This window comes from Corvus cornix, chromosome 3 (genome assembly GCF_000738735.6).
Source record: "Corvus cornix cornix isolate S_Up_H32 chromosome 3, ASM73873v5, whole genome shotgun sequence".
NCBI lineage: Eukaryota > Metazoa > Chordata > Aves > Passeriformes > Corvidae > Corvus > Corvus cornix.
Genome location: NC_047056.1, coordinates 94,007,506 through 94,034,183, shown reverse-complemented (window position 1 = coordinate 94,034,183; position 26,678 = coordinate 94,007,506).

The window sequence follows — 26,678 nt, the reverse complement described above, 5'->3', positions numbered from 1 at the left end:
CTCCACCCTGCTGAGGGCCTCTGTGGGAAGCCATTATCCATCCAATGACATTGGCGCACACAGCATGGAGAAGAGAGGCAGATGGAAAGAACTGCAACTTCTGTTCAAGAGAGAGCTGGTGCAGCTCTTTACCATTTTAAATCACAGTACAAATGATGATCAAAATTTTAGTCTGCTGGCTTAGTGACCTCCACTGGACCATTTTGAATGAAGAAGTGCATTAAAAGCCAATCCAATTTTAAATCAACCCAAAGCCAGCCCTCCTGATTGCAACATAGTATGTGAAAAAGAGCCCCATATAGTCATGTGCCACTTTAGCTGCCGGGGAAAAAAATTCCTTCCACATATGAAAATGGCAATCAACCTCCTGCATGGTGCTTAATGGGAGGTAAAACACAAGACGACTCCCTGGCTGGGAGTTATGAGCCCACATGCAGATGCCTCCATCTGAGCTAATCACTGAAACTCCCTTCTTGGAAATGGAGAGAAGCAAGTACCAGTGGGGCACAAGTCATGTCATTCTAAAGCAGGTGTCTCAAATAAGTGAGATGAATCGTATATTTTTTCCACCAACTGTAAAGGGAATTTAGTATGAACTGGTTGGATGGGAGACATCTGCATGGCTGATGTTTGAAGCCAGGTGTGATAAATTCTGCACCATCTTTCTCTAATTTAGCTCTTTAGTTGAAGAATCTATTTACAGAGTTCCTTCTTAACATCTGAAATTTTTGCTGTGTTTTTACATGTTGTCTTCCTCTACTGAACTCTTGTAATTTGCTGCCTTCTTTGTGATATCCATCTTATTTCAAAGTCTCTGTGCAAGCATTTGTTGACTTCCGTCAGTCACTTCGTCCCAACTTGTAGCTGACTCTCAGGATTTGGCCTTTATGAAGACACTGTGTTAGGCCTTCAAGTCTTAAATGTGTAGGTCTTCATCCCACTTTTTGATTGTCTGTGATGCTGCTGTTAGTGTAGGAATTGTTTCTGCCTTTGCCTCTCTCAGTGCCATCTCTCTGTGGCAACATCACAACCAATGGATGCCATAAGCCTTTCATGGTCTGTTTCTGTCCTTTAGTGAAGCCCATAAGATGGACCTTGTGCAGTTTCTCTGTTGTGCTGGCAAAGCACACCCTCTGGCTGGAGAAGCACTGTTCTGTGCTCCTCATAAGTCCAAGTTCTTCTGCCCAAGGCAGCTCAGTAACTGGCAAAAGCTCTGAATACTCCTGCTTCTGGCTGGAATCCGTCTGCTTTAGTCTTCTGTTTGACTAGTTCCAGTTGTCTTTCTGTTCAGTTCTGTTACTCTCTAGGTTTTGTGATTTCTTGGTATGATCTGTCTTCCTCTGTTATTCCATCTGCTGTCATTTGATCCTGCTTTAATGGCAGAATTTGTCCCAAGAAATGAAAGAGCACAAGGCTTACCTTTCTAGTCCCTAGATCAACACCCTGTACACATCACACTAACCTCTTCTAGTGCCCACCACAAGGTGCAATGTCACCTGAACTGCCTACTGGAGATAGTACTTACCCACCCTCACTTCAGATCAAGAGGTGTTTAGGAGTGTGCAAGCTGACCTACACCAAAACTTTGCTAAGGTCAGTCCAAACAAATAAAAGTACTAGCTCATTAGTTCAGTGCTGATGCTTTAGCGCTGGTTAATTTTCTCAGAGGTTGTAACTGAAATGTCCAAGCACCAGTAGCTGTATGAAATGTGTATGATAGCATCAAGACTTAGTGACTTATTAGTAAGTAAATAATTGGGGTTACATGGCCTACTGTTCTAATGACCACTTTTCAGTGAGCAAGCCTGTCCTAATGAAAATGAAATATTTGATTCAGCAGCCTATGAATCTTGTACTGTTGATAGCTGAACCCAGCATTTCTGGATGTTGACCCTTTCATGATGCCTTTTTATTATCATTCACCACTGATTGTGTTCCCACTAATTTTTAGGTAACTTAGGGGAAAAATGTCTTATGATTAAATGGCACATTTGTACTTGAACACATCTGCAAGATATGCAGATCTTTGCAGGCTTAAACCTTAAACTTCATTATTTTCTTGGCTTTTGGACAGACCTCCAGGTCACGTACAGTAAACACGTGGGCCAGCTTTGGCTGTTAAAGGTTATGTCCTGACCTTTCAGGGACAGGTTGGGCTTTTGTGTGATCTTTTTCCTGATCTTGGTGCATACCCCCTGCTGTTCAAGTCTGGCATTTATGACTTGTCAACAGGATTCCAATTTTTCTCAGATGCATCTTTTCCTCTAAGCATGACATGCAAACCTGTTTCACTTTGTCGTGAGGTCTTAGTCTGCTTTTGTGTTCTCTTTAAACACAATAATGTTTTAAATGCACAGCTCTCCTATTAGAAAGGCAGCCAATTTCCTATGAATCTTATTTGTTCAGCCTTACTCATATGAAGTAAGTCTGTTGTCCATCCTTTTGTGACTGCCTGAAGTGTCCTGCCACAAATCAGAGAATATCTCTTTCAGACCTCTCTGTCTTCTACATCATTAAATGTTGTGGTTTGGCACCAGCTGGCAACTAAGCACCATGTAGCTTCTTGCTCACTTTCCCTAGCTCCTCACCCTGGTGGGGAGGAGAATAGGAAAGAAAAGAAAACTTTGTGGGTTCAGATCATTACAGTTGAAAAATTAAAATAAATAAATACCGCTACTACTACTACTAATTGTAATGAAAAGGGGTGAGAGAGGGGGGAATAAAATCCAAGAGAAACAAGCGGTGCCCCATACAATTACTCATGACATCTAACCAATGTCTAGACCATTCCTGGGCAGCAGTCAGCAACCCCCAGCCAACTGCCCCCAGTTTATGTGCTGAGCATGACATTTGCTGGTGTGGAATATCCCTTTGTCCGGTTCAGGTTGCTTTCCTGGCTACACTCCTTCCCAGCTTCTTGTACACCGGCTCACTGGCAGAGCATGAGACACTGAAAAGTCCTTTATTTAGAGGAGGTACTATTAGCAACTAAAACATCAGTGTGTTATCAACATTATTCTCATACTAAATCTGAAACACAGAACTTCAAAGCTTTTAAGAAGAAAATTACCTTTATCCCAGCTGAAATCAGGACATCAAGTCACCTGTATTGTAACCTGTTTAATCAACCATGATTTGTCTTCTCAGAAACTTATCCTTACCTCATAGTAGCAAAGATTCAGAAACAAAATTTTCATCACTTTCCAAGCTCTGCACAATACATTCTGATGGGCTCTGATCAGGCCTCATGTCTGTCCCATGCCAAATGTAGGACTATTTCATTCCAAAAAACATAGCTAATAATTCCCCTTCCATCAGAGCACATCTCGTTGGGCCTGACAGGCTTTAATTGAAAATGCCATGGGCTAATGACTTTGCAGTAACTGTGCTCTCGGGTCTCCTCCTGAGGCCTCAGACTGTAATTAAAGATGCTCCACAGGCATTTCAGGATTGGCAGCTTGCTTGTATTTGTCTTTATTCTTTCAGATGATCTCGTATTTTGATGTTAAAGAGACACAGCAGGGATATTCTGAGTGGCCAAAGGGACTTTTGTCTGTAGTCCGAGCAGTTTAACAAGTTGAGCCTCTAAGGTGTAACCCATTCAGAAACCCCGCAACCAAGACTGTAGTGTTTTACCCTTTCAGGAATGATACTGGGAATAATACCAGCACACTTTCCCTAGAGGTTGGGCTAGCCTTTGAAGGATTGCTTATCATTCTTGCAGGAGCAAGAATGTGTAAGCTGAATCTGGTTCGCATGTCAACAAGCTTGACCCACAGTGTGGAGACCCTCACATAATATTCACAGCCTAAATGAGCCTCTTTGACCTCTCCCTGCTTAGCAGCATGGCTGCCTGATGGTAATCTCCCCTGGAGTTGGGATATCTCTCAAGGTTTCTACTTGTGACAGAGAGAGCTTTACAAGTGACTGATCTTTGGTAGCAAACAATATCATGCATAAACTTGCAGTATGGTAACTTTGATTCGAATTGCTAACTTTGATTTTAGTCTTGATATGTTCTGAATCAGTGTTCAAATGATGGTACTCAACAGTAAAAATGTGAACTTTGTCATGGAACTTTTTTACACCAGTTTTACAGCATCATATTAAAACTGCTTTTGCTAATAACTTTGACAGCAGTTCTTTAAGCGATCTGAATTCATGACAGGTTGAATGGAAAGGAGCAGGAAAGGGGATCTGCAGATGAAAGTTGTCTCTTGCTGTCCTCTTCAAAACCTGTGTAAATGTGTCAAGTTGGTAAATTTTAGTTTGCACATGAGTAGATATTTCCTAGTGGTAAAAGTGTCTGATGGTTCTGTGCACACAGGTCAAAGTCTAGCCAACAGCATATTGCCTTTTTTCTGAGATGACCCCTCTGGGATGCCAGAGGCAGTACCTTCTTTCTTCCTAACTGCTGCAGTAAAGAGCATTTCTTCCCTCTGCTTCCCTGTGGGATTTAGGCAGGGTAGGAAGAGGGAGATATCTGATACTGTTGCAGAGCAGATGATGATAGATGATTGTGGAAAGCCTGGGATTGGAGGGAGCCCAGGGAGTAGAGGGAAAGGGGGACTGTGGATCTGCTGGAAGGCAGCTGATAGAGCAAATGACAGCTCCAGAGAGCAACTGATCCTGGGGATACTGGCTTGGTTGCAGAAGTGGGCAATAGCAAGGAGTGAGCAGAGTTTTAAAAGTACAAGGGGAAGCATGAGGTGGAGGAGAAAGAGACTGCAGTGAAGGGATGGGCAGTGAGGCTCAGATGAGCACCCAGATACACAAGTGGACAAGGCAATAGTGAAAGACAATACAGCTGGATATGAAGGCCCAAAAGCAGTGCAAACAAAAACACGAGCTCATGGACTGGATGTCATGTATTTCTCTCCAGAGATTGAGATCATAGGCACTTCTGTGTATCTGAGAACAGTATTTTATGAAATCTGCCGTTGATTAGCCAAAATTACTGTTGGTGGCATCTTCTAAGTGAGCAGATTATTTCAGGTGAGTCTGGTAACCAGGGCTGAAACTCAGATGAATCAAAAGATCTAAGCAGTAGAATAGAGTGACAGGAAGAGAAAGACACTCAGTGAAGCTTGCAAGCTGAGAAGGAGATTGATAGTGGTTATGTTCATGGCCATATGAGGATATATTCAGTGGTAGTGTTAGAATTTCAGTTAGGTGGCAGAATATACTGCCATCAGAAGCAGTGTGATTGAGCTGCACAAGAAGGTTCAGTCTAGTCAGATGACCATAACAATTTTTCCTTTAGATACAACAGATATATCCCCTCATGGAGCTGTTCTTCTAAATGTGAACACTACCAAACTCACTAAGGGTCTCAGCTACATGGTTCTAAATAAACAAATGAAAGTCCTTGAGATCCTCAAGAAAAACTTGCTAAATCTCTACCTAAAGTTTTCTGGTAGCTGTCCCCTTCTCAGGATCTCTGTGCAGCACTGGACCTGCTAAACTTAAGATATAGGGTGACCTGAATATGTTATTCATGATGAGAATTGGGACACTCTCTTCTATCTGAGGAGGTGCTAGCTGGGAATTCTTTAGTTTGAAGAGCTTCTTCTCTGTACCAACTGTTCAGATACCAATAACAGATCTCCCACAAAATAAAGATTGTGTTTGGGCTACATAACCTGATTCAATGTTCTTTTCTGATTGACTGGCAGTGGGATGGATTACATATACAGTAGAGCAGAAGCTGCACAGCTATCAGTATCTCTCTGCAGTGATTTCATCTCTCAAGCTGCATACAGCTTTTTCCTTTGGTTTTACAGAGCCAAAATCTTTAATAGCAAAAACAATAAGGGATCCCATGACCTGCCAGTTTCACTGATGTGTCCCTGGTTCTCTATGCGCAGCTCCAGTGACTCACTGTGGCCATAACCTCAGTGTTTATGTCTCTCTTGTTCTTCTGGCATGGTACAAAACAAACCTCAAGAATACAGCATATATTTTTCTCACCTCTAGAAGTGCTTTGCTTTCAAAGTTCTCTTTTGTTTTCGTTACCTTGCCATTGGGGCCATAAGCTATTTTGTGAAGAATTGCAGCTGATAGAGCAAATCAACTTTGTTTTTGCAAAAAACAAAGCACATATTTTAACTGCTGTTTTCTGAGTTTTAAACTCTGCTCTGTTTTCTTTGCTTTTCTGAATTATAATAAGTGATTCAATGATGAATCTACACCTAATTTAAAAGACAAGGAGAAGCTGTTTCACATAGCTCTTATTTTCCTTTTTATAAATTTTTTTTTTTTTGATGGCTAATTCCAGATGGGATATGATTGCTCCATCTTTTTTTTTTTTTTTTAATACGGATTTGATTGAGTGCATAAACTCTTTTGCAGTATGAAACATATTGGAGAAGCTTGATAACAACTGCTGCAGTATTCCTATTCAACTCAGAATGGCAACACCTTAGCTATCATTTACCGGAAGTACATTTTATAATGAAAAAATTTAATATATCAGTGTTCAAACTCTTCACAGAAAAATAAAATTATGAGACTAGGATAGGATAGGATAGGATAGGATAAGATAGGATAGCAGAGTAAAGGTGCACTTCAGGAATAAGAAATATTGTGAAAGAAATGTCATGGGCAACCAAGGCTCTTGAAAAATTGAGGTTGTGACCTGGAGTAAAATTTGGCAAGTTGAAATGTAGGAAATTCTGACAGCACAATTTGAAAAAAATAGCTGTTTTGTAGCTTGTCCCACCTGTGGCTCAGTACAACTACCTGAAAAAGAGGCTGTAGCAAGATGGGGATCATCCTCTTCCAGAGAACATGACCTCAAGCAGAACCAGGGGAGGCTTAGGTTGGATGTCAGGTAGAATTTCTTCATGGTAAGGGATACTGAGCATTGGAATGGGCTGCCTAAGGAGATGGTGGAGTCACCATCCCCAGAAGAGTTCAAGATGTGGCTGGATGTGGCACTCAGTGACATGGTCTAGTCAAAAAAGTGATAATTGATCAAAGACTGGACTCAGTGATCTTGAAGGTCCTCTCCAACCTAATTGATTTTAAATTAAAGAATTTAAAAGGAAAAAATTGAGAGAAGTTGAGCACTCCTACACACTGGCTAATCCACCATAAAAATCTCAATTTCGCTCAGAGGTATCCTTCCCTGGAGGGATAAGTTTTTCACAGGGGCTACAGCACATATACCTCTAGAGAAAAATAGTTGATGCTGTGTCTTATATGATGCACCATGCATGAAAGCATGCAAAAAAAGCAATGTGTGAAAATATGCACAGTGCTATAGTCCAGCTATCTTTCTGTTGCTTGAAAAATGACTAATGGATAAGCATTCAACACCAGGTATTAGGAGGAAGTAACCTTCCTTGAGGGCAACAGAATACAAATTGGAATCAACTTGCTAATTTTCAGCAGTGAGATTCAATTAACATGTGGGACATAGCTTCAGTACCAATTGAGAGAGAGGGTCTTTCTGAATAGATACAGATTAGTTAAATTACAAGTTATTTAATACTTGCTAGTCAACTTCAGTTTTGTTTGCTTGTTTGTTTTGTTTTTGTCTAGGTGGGGAGGGGGAGGCTGGCAGGTTTTTTTTCCAGGCTGGTCACTGATTTTCTTCCTGCTGTAAAATCTACAAAGCTATTGCAGTAGTCCCATGTAATCTTGCCATATTAAGTGAAACCTTAATTCTTTCTTCAGATCATGGATTTAGGAACAAGGTCTTGAATAAAAGAATGAGACCCTGTTATTATGAAGGGTGTACAACTCAACAGCAATGAGGCATCTCTTCCCTTACTGGGGAGGCAAAATGAAGCTTTCTTCACTGTAAAAAGTATGTGACAAGTACAGCTGTATCTGCATTCAGAAATGGGGATCATTAAAGACCTTGGGCTGGATGCAACCCTTTGTATATCATCAGGCTGAAATTTTGAGTCTCAGGCTTGTTATATTATTGAAATAAATGGGGTCACACTGAGTGACATGTTCTTGGGCACTGGGAAGGTTTGGTCCCCAAGGACTTTATTCGCCTGTGCTAATTCTGCTTATCAATCAACTGGGAATTCACATTTAATCCTGGTGCTGAAACATTCTTGCAGGTGAATCTTAATTTGTGAGCTCTTTGAATTCTCTTGTGAGTCAAGAAGTTAAACTAATTTGATATTTCACTTGCTTGATAATGAAAAAGGCTGATGAGAGCAAGACAGAGTTTACAGTGGTGTGTCTCATTAAATCATTTTGCATTTCAGTAGCAGGATGGTTTATCTTTCAAGTGGTGTTTGTGATAAAGGACAGATAAAACCTGTCCAAAAATCAAAGTAAAAATGCAAATGTTCATTATTTTTTATTACAATAAAATTCAAATTTCTGCTAAGAATCATGGCTGAATGGTGCTAGAAGATGTAAAAAAAGCCTCAGATCCATCAATGAGATGTAACATTGCCAATGGCTGGAATTTCTACTGCATCACCTCATAATTTAGACTGAAAGTCCTAGACTGAAGCGAATATCTCAGTATTAATTTAAAACAGAATAATTCAATTCTAGTCTGGTGATTGTTGCGCAGAAAAGCTAGAGAACCCGAACTAGAAAAGGCAGCAAATAGAAAAGTTTGGCCTTCAGTGCCAGGGGGAAGTCAAGTGCATTTAACACTTCTCAGGAGAACTGGGCTTATTCTGTCCACTTTAACCACATCATTCACAAGTGTGGTCTCCCCAGATGCACCCAAAAAAGCCATCCTGGAGTTGGCTGTTGCCACTGGAGCAACTCAGCAAAGTGTGTGCTATGGAGTCCCTTTCTTTGGAGGTCTCATGGAGTCAGGAAAGACTGGCTACTTTAACTGTCCTTGTTACACCTGCAACCTGCTCCTCACCACCATTTTCCCTTGTGATCCTCCCCTCATGACATGACAGAAGCAAATCAATTTATTACAATCAACCCCTACTCCTTGTTTGCTGCTGAACTGGTTGAAGAGAAGGGGTGTTGAAAGCAGCTATACACTGGATTCCTTTTTCCCATGGGCTGCAGAAAGTCCCACTGGGTGTGAGGTGAGCATCCCTAGGTTGTAATTTTATCATAAACCTGAAGACTGATAGATAATAACATATGAACACAATGAGGTTATTTTTATGTCACCTGAAATTAAAACAGTGTGAGGATCAAGATTTATCAGAAAAGAAACTGTAAAACCAACGCCAAAACAATCCTTCATATGGGAGTTTGATTTCCAGGTATAGCAATGTGCCTATCTGTGCTAGAAGCCTTCCTGGTCATATTCACATAATAGTCTACTTACTGCAATATACAATAATGCAATGTAAGATTCAAATGACAGAACTGTTATCTTTAGCTATAAACTCATAAATAAATTCTTTATACAACCAAATATGCTGTTCTTTTCATTGTTGCAGCTTTCTACTCTAAAGAAAATTTTTATATGCTTATTTACATAATTGTCACATAATATCACTGCTCTTGACAAGAGCAATACAAACCATTCTTCTTCAAAGTTTTTGAATAAAAAACCAATGTTATTGAAGTACTTTTATAAAAATGAACATTATCTGGAATTCAATTCACATTGATCTTTAGTATTTACTGTTTAGAGGGGGAAATTAAGGTCTTAGAAGTACCTAGTTCTGGATGTGCTCATTAAAAAGATACATAAGTCAAGCAGTTTAACACATACACACAGGTGAAAACCCCAACTCATCAACATCTAAAATGACCATTTAACACTTCATGAAACAAATGTTGTTTTAGCTTAAGGGTGAAGACAAAAAGGAGAAAAAGGACCCAATTTCTTATCAGAATATGAGTAGAAACACTCTCACGATATCAGAGATGTGTTAAATGTTACCAGTAATGAAAAAAATACAGATCATGTACACAGGTGCCTAAATCCAGGCCAATGAATATTTGGCCATGTGTATCCTCTGTGCAGTGCTGCAGTGTTCATGAATCAAAGAATGGCTGCATCTTTGGAAAATGCTGAGTCCTAGAAATGCTAATGAGGCAGTATGCAGAAGTCATAACTGTTGCCACTGTCAAGTGGCCATGAAAATGATTATCTGTTAAGATATTGGAGGCAGAGCTACTAGCTTCTAAATTCTCATGTAACTCATCTGATTTACTAACTTGTCACTGCATCAAAATTTTTAGTTTGTCATGGCAACCTGAGAACAGAGAGGAGTAGGATGCCATCAGGCAGCAGTCATAATGCAGGCATAAGTTAAATGCCTGTAAAGTTAATGATCCAAACCCTTCATTGCAGCTGCGGGGCACACAGTGTAGCTTGGGGGAGGTGCACAGATGCTGTAAATTACTTTGGATGCCAGTGCCATGACCCTGGGCCAGCTGTGTATCAGATCAGACTGGTGGCATAAGTTACAATCATATAACTGCTGCTGTGAGTGATCCTGAGTGGCTGTTGTGGCGCATGTAATGTCAGTGTCATGCTGAAGCATAGACCCCTTTTTTTTCCTTTTCCTTCCTTACTCTGGCTGTAGGGTTGAAGACAACCTGGGAGCTGCTGCATTTTTTCTGCCCCACTAGGAAATTATCCTACCCTGAATAATCTTTCCATTGCTGCTGGCCCTTATAATTCAGAAAAATGCTGCAAGTCATCTTGAATGCATGAGACAAACCAAGGCGATATACTTTCCCTTGCTTTGCATATTTTTCTGGTTTACATTCTACTTTATTGTAATAGCATGGACACTAATTTTGCTTTAATTGTATCTTGGATCCAAGAAAATGCTTTTAACAGTATCAAATGACTATTCACCTGGGTAAAAATGGTAACTGAAAAGCAATGTTATTGACAAAATTATCTGTCAGGGCAACAGCATCCTCTCTACAGCTTTCACAGTGTGATGTTATTAGTGCATGTGAAGGCTGCCTGCCTGCTCTGCTGCCTGCTTTTTAGTGATAAGTATTATCTATTATATTGCAGGAAATTTTGGTCAAAGCCGTGTACGTTTTGTGGTTTTCTGAATATATTTCAAGATCTTCAGGTTTTATCATCTGCAGATAATTTTTACAGACAAACAGATATTAATTTAGTGGAAGAGCAGGAAGAAACACCTGCAGCCAGGAGCACTGGCAAACAGAAGTTTGGAGGTAGCAAATGAATCATGTGAAACTAGGACAAACCTAGCAAGCAACAGACACTGTTCATCTGTGCAGTAAAACCCACTTACTTTAAGCCACAGCTGTAAAGTTAATGGAGTTTTGGTAAACTGCCACTCCCTGGGGATGACAATAAGTTTATATGTCTAGATTTCTTACATTCTCCTCTTCTTAACCTGGTAACCTAGGTTGCTGAAGTACTTTTAACACTGCCCTCCTCTCTTTTTTTTTTTCCACGGAATATGCCAAGACCTCTCATAAAGCAGTCACTATATTAGGAGACAGAGACTCACAAAGCCTGGGTAAATGTCAGTGCCGTGGAACAACTTTCACCCCTGAAAGGTCACAGACTGCAGTTCCAGCATATTGTGGTCCAGTCAGCAAGCAACCAGTCAAGCATATAAGTTCAGCATAATACCACATTATTACATTTATCTGGCCAGCATTAAATGTGCTGCAGCCTCATGCTTTGTTTTCCTTGACTTTGAATGAATGAAGCAGCTTTTGTAGGGCATCCTAAAGCTGTTCATTCAAAGATTAGAAAAAGGTCATGGTGTCTGATGGGGGATTTAGACTGAGTGGAAACACCTAACACCAAACTCATGATCCTCAAACCCTCATCCAGCTTCTCTCTAAGCTTCACCATTTACATTTGCTAAATACTTAGAATAGAACATTACAGTTACCTGGTGGCACGATAGTTGTGGCGGGAACAGGGAGCTCCTGGGACAAGCTTGCATCTTCTGAACTCTGCCTTTTCCTCCTGTGTCCTCAGAAAGTACTTGCAGAGAACTGATTCTTATCTTAGACAATTCCACCTACAAAAAGCTGTACCTCGAGAGAACTTGTTTGATTGGTTTGTTTTGAGGGTAGAAGGAAAAGGGTCTAAGAACTCTCCAGGTTGCAAATCCCAAATGGAAGACTGTGCTGTCTGGTAGTGCTGGGGCACTAACTCAGTGTAAGCCCTTTCTTCAGGACCTCTTCCCCTTAGGCTGCTCTGTGCTTGGTATACTGTTTCTTGTGTGTCCAGCTGTCTTGCACTGGGATGCCTAAAGACTAGGTGCAACACTGCTTAGGAGTTTGATTCCTAAATTCTTCTGGGACTGGTTGCTGTTGACAGGAAATATTTTGAAAGTCTTAATTTTCTTATCTGTTTTAAAAATTTGACAATTTGTCAATTTGAAAAAAATATGCCAGGGACAGGTGTTTACTTTGCTAGAATTTACATATATGTGCACATACATGTTGTTTTAACCAAACAGCAGCACTAGGAAGACAGCGGGGGTGTATGCTACTAGACCCTCCCTGCTCTCACTGATTGCACATTACATTACAGTGGAGATTATATATTGATTCCATAATATTTTTGATAACATTTTCACAACCAGTATGAACGATTATTTAGAAGACTAGTGATAAATCACTCATCTGATGATTGCTCAGTGCTAATGACTTCTTTTCCTTGGATGATTATTCTGTTGGACATTGTTGTACAACCTGTAAAAGTTTCTAAAGCTGTGTTTCGTGTGTGTGAGCCAGCACTTCATTGAAGGGCTCTGCAGGTTACAACTTTGCTGTTCCCTAGGGCAGGCTGCCGATCTCTGCCTTCATTTTTCTGAACATTATCAGAACATCTAATTTCTATTCCGCTTTAGGGTCATGCTAAGTTACCAATTTTAAACAGTTTCTGTGATGTTGACAGTTTTAATTTGTTCCACTTGGTATGTTAGTAGGCCTATTGTTTTTTCAAAGTAGATTTTTGTGTTTCTGAAGGAGACAGTTTCTGTATTTTCTCAATGCAATGCGATTTGTACCCATATTGCAGCTCCAGACATTTCCTTAAGGGCAAGTCTAATTGAAGTTGCTTGATTTCTGCTACCAATCAGAGTTTTTTCAAACTGGGTTTCTTTTCATCTGTAATGCTTTAAGCTTCTCCTGTATTAGCAGGCTCACTCAGGTGTAACATTTTCTCTGAATCTCTCTGCTTGACCACAGCCCTCTGGTTCACTTTAGTCAGTCTCCCAGCTAACATTTAAAAAGCACCTGATGAGTTCCGAGACTGATTAATACTTATGAGAATTTACTTGTCCTTTCTTAAAATGATTGCATCTAAATTAAGCCATAAATCTAGCTCTGACTCACCTTTCAGCAAGTTATGCCTTAGCTGGACTCCCAGCTGAGCAGGACAGGGTTTGGGGTGGATGCAAGGATGTATGGATTGCTGCTGTTCAGTAGTCAATTAAGGCTCTTTTTAGTAGCCTTTTAAGTTAATATTTCAAAAGTTACTAAGCAAATCATTTTATGGATCTATGTCCCCTTTTTCTTGGGAGAAGAAGAATTTGTTGTTAGTTTCAACTGTGCAGTGTGTTATGCAGGGGGAAATGTAAGTTTGTATGTGCTTGCACTGGAATGAATAGTTTGTAAATGAGAGGAGGAAGGTGGAAATTTTCATGGTATGTATTATTTGAGGCTTTTACTTACCTCTTTGATTTCAGCAAATTGACAATTTCTTGACATTCATGTATCTCTTCTGTATCCAAGCATTAATGAAACTATGATAAATTTAATTATTTCATCATTAATAATATAATCTGTGGCCTTTGGACCTTAATGCAATGTGCATTTTAAATATTGTCTTTGTGATAAATTTATGTTAGCCTTTTATTGTAGGTATATATCAAAATGACTTTTTTTTTTCCAAGTGAATCACTAATCATGCAAAGCTTTTTTTTTTCTCAGCAATCAATAACCTGTTTTTTCCATTTGGTTTTCCAAGTACACACAAGACTTATCTTCCCTCCATTTCCTCTTTCAACATTTTGATTTTTTGCATTTTAGTTGAATTTGGATGTGCCTTTACTGAACAGCTGTCAAGAGAGGCAAGAGAGACTGATGGTTGGACCAGGAAATGTGCACCAGTGTCTTCAGCTTCCCTACCATGAGCAGTCTTTGCAGTTAGGGAAACCTCTGCCCCTGTCTTCCCTGTCCTTCCCCCCAGTGCCATTTTTTTCCCATTAGGAAAGGCACTTAAGGAAGAATGCAGGGAGTGAAATTTGGTCCCACAGAGGAAGGGGGAGGATGGAACCAATGACAGAGATGATCAGGGTGGTTGGCAGGAGGGCTGTTGCTTGCAATCTCAGTGTGGGGGTATGTTCTAGCTGCAAAATCCTACCAGACCAAACCAATATTTACTTCTTACTACAGACTTTAAGTCCAATAGGTGGAGGATTTATGTCTCCTCACTGTAATGCAGTTTCCATATGCTGAACCATTGTCCTGGGTACTGAGTGTGTAAGGTAAATTCCAAGTTTCCTGCAAATTGTACAAGGTCTGCATTGCCATCTTTGATTTGGAGATAGGGAAATCAAACAGAAAAAATTATTTACTTGCGGGAACACACATGAGTGAAGTAGTAACTGTAGAAAAATTCAAGTACACCCACTGCTCAGTTTTATCTCTAGTTCATTTATGCTTTATTGTATCAGTGCATACAGAGACTTAAAAATTAATTTCTTTTGCGAAAAAAACTTTGGATACTAATCCAGACCTTTACTAGGTAAGTATAGATGTTGTGAAGGCAAAGCCTTCACAAATATTTTAGGGTGGCTCAGCAGCAGCTAGATCATTGATGAGGAATTAGCTGATACTTAGGCATTGTGGAAACAGTCTAGATCCAGATGCAGAGCTAACACAGGCCCACACAACTCCATTGAAACCACACTCCCTGAGAAAGCTCAGCATTGCAGTATTTCCCTAAGCAGTAATATATACCAGGTAGAGTATTTCAGAAATTACAGTATTGATATTATGAACAAAACTGCAATTCATAAATCAATATTTTTAGTTCTTAATAAAACATTATATGCTTAAGGGTCCAATTTTGCACCATAAAGAATGTTCTATTTTGAAAGTATTTTTTAGTGTGCAGTATTTTCATCCCATATGTAACATTATAAAATTTTACAATTAAATAAAATTATGCATATAAAAACATAATTTTTATTCAAGATTTAAACTGAAAATAGTAAAAAAGACAAAGATTGAGAAATGCTATTACTTTTGCTCCTTGTAAATACAAATTTATGTAAGGAAAGCTTTACCCCACAGGGTTGATGAACTTTGAATGTATTATTATGGGAAAGAGAATTCCTCAATAGAAAATGAGCATTCAAGATAAGTTCCTGAGGATGCATTTGGATCCTGGTAAATTTTTGCTGATAAAATTCTATCTATCATGTTTTTATCCAAAATAATGATGCCTTGTTTCATTTTTAAGTTGTTCATTAAATCATTGTGTGCTAGAAATGTATGGAACTGTTGCAGTTTATTAAATCCTGCTATGAAAGATTAGAATTGTTCTGCATAAGCCTCAGGAGACCTGGGGTAGTTCATGAAGCATTTTATATTGAATTTTTCATCCATTAACTAATGAAATAGATGTACTAACAGACTGCTAGCTGTGTTAGAACCTCTCAACTCCACTAAGATGTAAGGGAAAACTGTCGTATACTTATTTTCTTGACAAAAAAGTTTTCAGGGGGTTCAGCTTTCTCATTTACACTACCTTCTAGCAAAGAAGAATACTTTCATAATGAGTATTTTATACTTTCAATACAGGGTAGCTATACTACTACTGCCAGTGTCATGAACAGTGAGAATAAAGAGTATCATTCCTCAAATGACACTGAAAAGGATAGATATTTTTTCTTCCATTGAGCAGAACCAAGTAAATTTTTTCTAGAAAGGCTCTTTGCCATTAATATATACTTTACATATAGTACAGCTGTTTTAAGACACTGAAACTATTTATGACACATTTATTCATTACTGTGTGGTAATCAGCATGGTTTTATTGGGTCAGCACACCAAATTGCAATGTATATTAGTTTGTTTACTTTTAAGAGAGTTTGGAATGGAGATTTTATAGTCAGAGATACTAATGATAATACAATTTATTAGCGTTTACATCAGATGTTGACATTTTAAATCCATAGTCCAAATTTATTAATTAAGTCCAGCAGCAGAGCATTATATTCAGCTTACTGTTGACTCCTAGAATTTATTGAAAAATGATCTTGCTTCACCTGATGTATCAGAAAGAGTTTGCAGAGAGCTTTTCTGCTGCAGATTTGTACCACAGATTAAAAGAGAAGGAACTGTTTAAAATGCCATTAAAATTGAGCAGTAAATCTTTCACTTTAAAAAAGAGAGGAGGAGGAGATCTCATTTCTAATTTCTCATCAAAGGTAGGCAACTAATTAGTCTCACTCTAATTAATACTTGGGTTATATAAAAAATGATTGATTCTGTCTAGATTTTTATCCTTTGAACATATGGCAACAAGGAACATGGAAAGTTTTCATCTGTCATATTTGTGCTTGTACCTTAAAGTGCGAATATATGGGCTATGCACAGGCAGTGGTCTAGTATTTTGGCTGCAGAGATAAGTGCAAGCTATTCAATCACTTTTATTTCCACTGTTTACAGCTGATAAAGAACAGATCTTGGCCGTGCAGAAAGCATGCTGATCGCCTGTATCGTGTACAGATGGCTTTTGAAAGTGTATCCAGACTGGTGATTCCAGAGCAGAGCTGAGACTATAACAATAACGGTGACATGTAAAATTTAGGCTCACGGTAAGATGTAGAGTCTTAACAAAAAATGGCCTTCTAAAAAAACCAGCTTGCTTGTCTCAATATCCTACATCTAGTCCCCTAATGCTGACTACTCACTGCACTCTTCCTCCCCCCTTGCCCAGGTCCTGCTTGCTCCCCTTCTTTTAAGTCTGTTGTTTGAATTTCCACTCCCATGCACAAGCAGACCCTGACACAAGGTCAGCCAGGGAAGGCTTTGGTACTCCAACCTTTCTCACATAAAACAGGTTCCATGTGCTCTGCAGAAATTTCTTACCCAATACAAGCTTGTCTGGAGTTACATGAAAGCAGACCCAAGGGAAATGGGTGGAACAAAAGCACTTGCTGAAAATGACATATGGGATGATGGAGGAGAAGGGTAATGGTCAAGCTCAGCAGCCCAGGAACATGAACTTTTGCACAATGTCTGGGACTGCTCACTCATAAAGCTCAGCCTGCCAGCTGGTAGAAGGGGTGCCAGAGAAAATTATGCAGTAAAGTTGTTATTTGTGCTGTTTCTAACAGACTAGTTACTAGTCTCTCCATTTTGGGGAAAATTTTACTCTTCTCATCCTCAGCCCCTCATTTGAGAGATGGTGATTTAGAAAAGGAGTTTGCTAACCTGAATGTTAATTTACCTTAGGAAAAGTCAAATATGAGTAGCTTGAACCATTGAATATTTTAAGCTCTATCATGTTCATTATAGGTTAGAATTTCTCCTGCTTGTAGAGAAGCTTTTTCAGGAATAGAGGGAAGATCTCTGACAAGAAGGATGCACAACCAAGTTCCCTAATTAAATGAATGCTGATCTTAGCATACTGTCTTCTCTCACTTTCAGTTGCTTTTTATGAGCTCTCTGCCTTGGTCTCTCTCTGCATCCATTTACCTTTTTTTCTTCCTTTTCTTTTTTGGTTTTTTTTTTTTTTTTTTTTTTTTTGTTTTGTTTCTTTCCTTTTTTTTTTTTTTTTGTTTTCCCTACCAAAAAAAGAAGAGATAATGAGACTATTTTCCAAGGAACTGAGTAGATCAAGTGCAAATTTTTATATACAGAAGAGCTGGAAGGTGAGGAGGTGCAGACAAATGCAAGTTTCTCAGTGTCAGGGAGTACTGGTCCACTGCAGACTGTTACAAGCACCGTGTCAACCACCTCAGTGGTTTTCTGCATTTCCGCTGTTCAGGAATATTTGCTGGCACAGGTCACAGCAGCACATACTGCAGCTCTTCACTGACTGCCCCTGTACTGTCCTGCCACAAAGGGAAAGTATTACTGAAGTGTGGACTTACCTCAGCTAGATTTCTTTCCTCTTCCATATTTTTCTCTTCCACATGTATGTGCCATGCAGAGGTAATATAAGGGCAGGCTGTTACTTAAACGCAGCTGCTCCTCGAGCCAGCAAAACTGCTGTTAGGCACTATTACTAGTTAGTCACTCCCTGTTCAATGCCATCTTTCCAAAATCTAACCTGTCTCAAAATATCTTTTCTAGCACCATGATATTAAGAATGCACAGAAAATGAGGCAAAAGTAATTAACTCATCCTGAAAAAATAATACACTGCATAATTTGAGCAGTATTTAACTGATCAATGTTACTTCTGTAAGCATTTTGTAGCCCTAGCTTGTAAATTAAATAAATTTCTGATAAAGAAGTATGTAGAAATCCAATATAATTTCTTCACTAGTTCACATACTTTACTAGAGAATTATTTTTTCTATAACAAAGCATATTTTCTGCACTATTGAACTACATCCTTCTTAATGGGATCTGCCTCTTTCAGGTTTGTATGCTTACTTGACTGGGTGGGTTGCCTGCTTGAGAAAGGGAGCTTTTTTGAATTATGAAAACAAGAAAATCTCATATCCACAAACTGCTCTCTATGATATTTATGATACGGTATAAATGTTAACAGAAGAATTACTAATTTACAAACATAATTATGAGTAACTATTCAGGTTTTTGTTTTCTCAGTAGTTCATCAACTAGCAATAAATCTTATATTGTTCTGGTCATTCACCTGAATATGAGAAGAGAGTATTTCAGTGAACTGGGTATGAAACTACTGTCCTTTCTATTTTTCCAGTCTTCCAAAGTACTTCTGCTTTTGCAAACTGCACCTTGAATGGCACCAACTGTGAGCAGTTTGTTGCTCTGTGATGAGGCACTTTGCTTTCTTGGACTTTTAGGGAGCTTCAGGAGCCAGATCCTCATATGAATATATGAATAGTGTAGAAATAAATACACTGCCATTTAGGCTGCCTGCTGGTGTTCCCTTTCATTCCCTTAGAGTGATGTGTGTCATCCCACTCACATAAACCTAGCATGGCTGATGTTATTCAAGATGTTATTTGCAAAGCAGAAGGGCTTTGCTCTCTGTAAGGGAAAAGGAGCAGTGGGCCTCCATCCAATTCATTCTCTCCTCCACTAAAAAGTTGTTCACAGACTATTGGTTCAAGAAAATCACCACTTCCAAATTAGAAAGCAATAAGCTGCTATTCAAGGGCACGTAAGTAAATTGAAAACAATGGAATTATGTTCCTTTACTCTGTTTTTAAGGGCATATTTTGAACACTTCACCAAGATTTTATTTTTCTTACACTGCTTTCTACTGAAAATAACTTGTGTTCCTGGTGCCCACCAATTAAGTTCAGGCTTCATTACGTGCCATACATAGCAGTGTACTGGCCCTGGATACAGAACTCCAAGGTATATGAAGTAGGTTTGCTGATCATACTGAACTGGGAGAAGCTGTTGACTCCCTCGAAGATAGAGAGGTCCTGGGCAACAAGGTCTAGGTGACCCTGCCTGCCCACTAGGTGACCTTCTAAAGCCTCTTCCAACCTCAGATATTCTGTGTTTGTACATAACACACTCAATAATAGGGAATTAACAAATGCGTGACACTATTTTACTGAACAAAACACCACCACCTAAATATCTTCTTGTTGCTAGGGTTATAGAAATGTTCAAAAGACAGCAATCATGACATTTATTTATATCACAGCTGTAGAAACAAGTGTCTACAATTAATTGTATTTTCCTGTCTGAAGGACAAATTAAAAGAATATCCTATATTATAAAAAAGCCTTGGGTTACATCTAGTGATTGTACATAAATGTGGTAAAAATAAAACCAGCTTTTCACATATTTTTTTTTCTTTTCAGTCTTTGATTCCTGTAGCTATTAACACATTCAAAAGGTATCAGAAGTTTAATGGATGTTTTTTCAGAGATTTTATTCCTAAAGGATAATTAAAATTATTTTAATTCTTCTCTTCACTAGACATGCCTAAAATGAAATTAAAGAAAGCATATGAACATTCTTTCAAGGCTCCATTAAGATATAATATTTGTTCAATGAAACAGAACCCTTGCTTTAAAAAAACCCTTTAATTCCTCTGTTCTTTATTGGATTATGCATTTTTGGATTATGCAATATTTGTATTGGTATTGTTAGGGGAATAACAGTTTAATTTTTTAAACTGATTGATAGATACTCTGCGTCTATGTCAACTGCTCAGAGAATACCCCCTGGAGCTAATTAAAAGAGGCAAAATAAACCAACGAGCAGCCTAGTTTCACCTCATTTGTTATAAAAGGGTTTGGACTCTGGTAAAAATCCACAGTAAAATTTACCACGTAAACCTATTACATAAGTCTACCACAGAAAAAGCAGGTGTTGGTAAACCAGAACTTGCAACAGTATCAAAAGCAAATTTGTAGATTTGTAGAGGTATAGAAAATGTAGTCATAAGTTAACAAAAAACCTCCTATGAATCTCTTGAAAGAAAAAAATCTTTGCAATATGCCATATTATGAAAAGAAAGACTAGTTTTCTATTGTAATACATTAATATTGTAATATAGAGGAATCAAATGCGTGAAATGGATACTACATGCAAATAGGGCACAGAACAGAGGACCTTAAGCTGCAGAATTGAAAATTCGGAGTCAGCAGAGAGACAGGAAAAGCTGAGCCTGCAGAAGACTATGAAAGAATCCCAGCTAGCCCTGCACATCTATAGGTGTCATGCACTCTAGGTTCTTGTAGCCATTGTGGCAAAGAAAATCTTTAAAGAATATTTGAAGAAAGATAATACAGGTATGAGGATGACTTTTGAGCCATTTTCTATGCTGATTTCGATCAGTCATGGCAAGCTAAACTCTCAGTCCTGTGCTGTCCTCTCTCCTAGGACTGTGAGCTGATATCAGAGCTAAATGCTGTTCATGCTCCTCAGTATTTGATGCCATTGTACCAAAATCATGTGATTGCCAGGTATTCGCACAGACCACTGATTTTCCTGAGGGCTTAATTTTAGAAATATATTTGTTCCTGTGTATTTGTGTATCTATATAGAAAATGTATACTGAACATTCTTGTCCCTGCAGCTTATCTTTCACACAACCAGACAGATTTGTTTAAAATTGCAATCCCCCAATTTCCAACATGTACAAGTCTGCTGTGATTCTCTCTGTGGAGCACTGCTATGGTTCCTGTGGTCCCAGTGGGTTCCATAACTTCACCTTTCTTTGGTCTCACTGTCATGCTCTGTAGGCTCCAAATCTGGTCTTCTCAGCACTCTAGTTTGCGATCCAGCTACCCTACTGCCTGGTTCCAGTGCTCACCCTGGCTGCTCTGTGGGTATCTGTCATCAAGCAAACCTTTTCACGGTCAATTTGTAGTACAGCAACAAAACAGAAGGACTGCCAAAAGGTTTATAGGACAATTACTCTTTAATTTTGATGGCACAAATAGTGTGTAGGTCTGTAAAAAAAGAAATAAACCACTTATATATATTGCTTGTTATACCCAACTCTTAGAAATAATCTCTGGCATATGGTCTAAGACTTCTGGAGTGTCTTTTCCTAAGTGTTCCCTATTTTTCTGGTATAAACTCACAGAGTGCTTCCTCCCCCCTCTTTTGTTTTTTTTCCTATTTGTCCCCTTGTGTTTGTTCATTCCTAGCTGAATGAATAATAGAAACAAACTCTCTCTGCCACAAGAGCAGGCTCTTATGATTCCTTTCCCAGTTCTGTGGTTTCAAAGTCTGCACTCATATTTAGTTTTTATTGGATGTCTAAATTGTGGGATTACGTAGACATAAAACAAACTGCTTGGAAGTGGTTTGGCAGCAAAACACATCACTAAATGAGGACTAATTTACTCAAATGAGAAAAAGAATATGTTAGTACACAGATGCAATATGTGTTGTGGATTATCTGTGATCTTAATTTTACCACAGCTCATCTGCTTTTAATCTTTTAGTCAAATTTAGACAAGAACAGTAGAATTGGCTTTACTTATTTGTATATACTAGTTTTACACAGATAGGCATATTGAAATATGTGCAAGTGTCAGAGACTGAAGTATTAAAGTCTATGGCTTAAACATTTTCTTAAAGGACTTCTAAAACTGTATTACAAAAACTGCAGAGAAGACCAACACACCCTGAATGGGGCCCTGACTGAGGCCTTACACTGCTTGCTGATGAAGATAAGGTAAAGTAACAACTCAGGGCTGGGGACATTCACAAAGCACAGGCTTAATACCTCCAAGATGAGGACCACAGCCCCAGGGCTATCAGCTGCCAGGCTCACACAGACCCTCCACCAAAGGGGAGGGGGAGGAGAGGCTTTGGGTGTGTGTTGGAAAAGCCTCTGGTCAGAGGTGCAGTGACTGCCCATCCTCCACTGTGCAGAGGAGCCCAGCTGAGGGGTCCTCACTGTGGGGGAAGCTTATCCACAGCAGAAGGGGTGACATGGCCCATCACAGGGGCCCCGCTCAAAGGGGTCCCCAGACCCTGCACCAGAGCACCAGAGATGGTGCAACAGACCCTCAGTGTTGCAAGGGACAGTGTCAAGCCAGCCCCTGCAAGAGAGACACGTGGGCGTTCCCACCTGGCCCACAGGGTATTTTAATCCACGGAATTCTGTACTCTCTGGTGTGTGGTGTGGTGGCGTGTGGCGGTGTGTGGTGGTGTGGCCACAGCGGTGACGGGGGACCCTCACCACCTGCAGACCAGATGGAGGGGAGCAACGAGACATCGCTGGGACCCTCGGATGGGTGATATGCTTCCACCTAACCCCTGTCCTTCTCCCCACCCCCCGCACACACTTCTTTCTCAATTTCATTCTTTTCTCTTTCCTTCTCTTTGCCTCTCTACTATTAAATAAAACACCTCCATTTTTTGGCATTGACATCTAACCTCGTTTGGTTTTAATCTCGTTTCTGGGAATATTTTGAACCTTCTAAATTCTTTCTGGTTTATGCACGGAGACTTAACTTGCTTTGCTTTTCTGGGTTTAAACCGGGTCGTAACAGCGAGTCCTCACAATCTTGTCAGCCTGAACAGATATGATGATACGGTGTACAGACCTGTGCATGCTGTTTGCCACTTGCAGGCAGTGTCTGTTGAAACAAATTATTTACTTTGATTAACTTGTCCCATGGCATCAAACCAAACAGGCAAACCAAGTCACTATACCTCATAGCTGCAATACAGAGCTACATAGTATTTCCACAATGCTTTTAAATATATGATGATATTTCATTGTTTATTTTGTCTGCTCTAAGCAGCAACTGAGATTTAGTGTTATTTTTGTGGGAGAATGCATTTTTTTATAGGAGCCTTTTGGATAAACATATGCCTGTCTTTTTAGCTTTACTAAGAATGTTGGACAGGTCTGGTTATAAAATATTTATTTTCTAGCACTTTCAGTTTATAGTCATTATTTCAGTTATATATTACCCTCTTCATGCACTTAACTGCTTTTGTGTTTTTGTCTTGTGACAAAGCCCTGTGAAATATTTTTGTTGACATTAATTAGAGAAAGAGCTGAGTAAGTTTGGATGTTTATGATAAAATATTCAGAAGACAATGGGAACTTGGCCTTAAGTGCTGTAGTTTTTACTCCACATCTTAGGATGACCAGATGTTCTCATTCCTAATGGAGTGTTCATTATTTGTTATTGCCACTTTTTCGAGTTTTATTGAATGTATTTCTGAATCAGCAGCTGTCAATAAGCCTTAAAAGAGTTATTTCTGTGGAAGAAATCTTAACATTTTTGAAGACAGTAACTCTTGGGACCGTTGAGACCTCACTGGTTTTCAGCAATATTTCTGTCTCTTAGGAATACTGTGTAAACTTTAGGACCAGATGATTATACTTCTTCTGGAAGCCAATGAAATACAAGCGACAAATAATAACTACAGCGGCTTCCCTGAAAATGCACTGCAAAACAAAGAAGGCTAACTTTTCCATTCACTGTACTTCAATAAAAAAAAATCTGCAGAAAGTCCTTGAGCATTACCAAGGCTTCAATGCACACTAATTTTTGGACTCAAACAAAAGGTCAGCTTTAAGCACAGACCCACAGGCAGTCTCCAAGAGCTTCTGAGCTTACTCCATGCCTGCAGTTCAAGGAGATGATGCAAAGATCACAGCTGGGAGCAAGGTTTTGCCTCCAAGCCATCCAGCCCCACTCCCTAAACTCTAAACACTACAACACTAAGTGACAAAGAGTAGATCTCTTGTTCCTTGTTTCCTGCCCTTTACGGACCATGATTATTTGATTGGTTAAAAGTAGAAGGCTGATCCTTAGAGAGGTATTATGGGAAGAAAAGAAGCCAGTGTTTACAGAAAAAATATATGCATAAATTAAGGTATAATTAGAGAAGCTTCATTGAACCTTTCTCTACTGTTTCTGTTTGTCAGGGTAAGCTAGACATCTACCATGCCAGGTCTTTCCAGTTGGCTGTGTGTGCTTACATGCGCTACGCTGTCATAAGGCAACATCCACTGGAATTTTTGTACAATCTTTAGAACAAATTTCCTATACTGAGAAAGAAACCAAAAATAGCTCTGCATAAAATAGGAACATCTCCTAACTGTGTTACTGATACTATTTCCAGCAAACTGTAGTGAACACCCAATCAGATCACTGATCAAGTGTGCCCTTGTTGCACATGAGGGAGATCTGAGATTTCAAGGATCTAGATCCATATCAGAAGCCTCTGGTCTGTGGCAGATTGGCCTCCACTGGCAGCTAAGGCCCTGTGTGGCCACTGCCCTCCCTCCCTCTCTTCCCTCAATGGGGCAGAGGAGCAAATGGGTAAAAGAAGAGTGAGAAAATTCATGGGTTGAGATAATGACAGGGACATAATTTAGCAATTACCCTTGTGGGAAAAACAAACTCAACTTGGGAAAATTAATTTAATTTGTTGACAATTGGTATGAATATTTAATTATTAACTTGGGTATTGGAAATTAGCAACTAGACCAAGAAACGAACATTAAAGCAGTTAGGGAAAACACTACTCCTCTTTCCCCAGTTTCAAAGGACAGCTCCTCTTCTCTCCCTTGTTATTGCAGCAGGCACCCTCTGTCCCTTCCATGACAGACTAGGTGTTGCAGGATGGTCTGTGGTCTGGATATTTTGGGGATTTTTTTCCCACTTCATACTTCTCGCCTTTTTTTTTGATGTTTCTGCCTTGTGACTAAACCCCGTGAAATACTTTTGCTGACATAATTACAGAAAGAGCTAAGGAAGTTTGGATGTTTATGATAAATCTGTGCTGCTGTGCAGGTCTTCCATGGCTGCAGTCACTTTGGGAATGCCTGCTCATTCTCTCTTTTTCCTCCTGTCCTCACCTCACAGGGCTGTTTCTCTGACTTTTCCCCCTCAATCCTCACTACCTGTGTATCATTTTTGCCCTTTTTAACACACGCTTTGCCAGAAGCGCTCCCACCTCATCCGTGGGGCTTAGCAGTGTCTTGTATCAGGTTGGCTGGAGCTGGCTGGAATGGGCTCTGTCTGGCACAAGGCAGTCCTGGCCTCCCCTCACAGAGCTCCCCTGCACCCTCTGCTCCTGCTGAAGCTTGGGCATGCAACATACATACATATATACATACACATAAAGTTATCCTAAAAGTGCGAGAGTCTCCTGTTCGCATTTCAGTTGAGGACACTAAGATGCTGAGTACCACATGAATGAACTTCTAGACTGGTTTTAAAAATAGAAATGCATAGAAGTTGAATGCTTTGGTGTTTACCAGTCATCTCGAAATCACTATACTACAGCTGCAGGTGAAGGTGCCTCTTAATACACTGAGATCAGAGCTGAACTTCAGAGAGAATGTTTCGAATGGCATTGGTATGTTCCAAACTCAAAATCAGTTCTTTAAAAGTGTATTAACACTGGATCAAGGTGAATTTTAAACACAGGGAAATTCAGATATGTGGGGCAACCCCGATTTAATAGAGAGACTGGAAACTTTTCTCCTAGATGTTGTGTTGTTTCTTGGCAGAGTCCTTCCTCTAGTCTTTTCAATCTAGCTTTTATCAGTGGCTTTCTTGAAAAAATACCAAGAAGTATCCTGTGGATGGTTAAGAAAATATTCTTTCCATCACCTCAGAGCCTTGGATGTTAACCCCTGCTGCTGGCAGTATTGAGTCAGTCAATGTGCCATCTTCTCCAAAAGTAGAGCAGGTAGTAATTTAGATAAGTTATATGTAATTGTTCTTACTGGCTAAAACCAGAAAGATTCAAGCCAATATTAGAGACTGATAAACTAAAGACTACTACAACAGTACAACATATTTATGGAAGCACAGAAGCACAGAACAATCAAGGTTGAAAAGGACTGCTGGAGATAATCCTCTCCAAGCTCAAGCAGGGCCAAAGCAGGGTGTCCAGGACCGTGTCCAGTTGGGTTTAAGAACAGAGACTCTGCAGCTTCCTTGGCCAATCTGTTCTGCTGTTTGACCATCCTTGCAGTAAAAAGGGGATTTTCTGTGCCCAGATGTAATCTCAAGTGTTTCGGTTTGTGCCCATTGCCTCTCTTTCTGCCAGTGGAAATTATTGAGAAGAATCTTTGCTCCTTCTCATCAGGTATTTATGCACAATGATAAGATCCCTCCTGAGACTTCTCTTGTCATT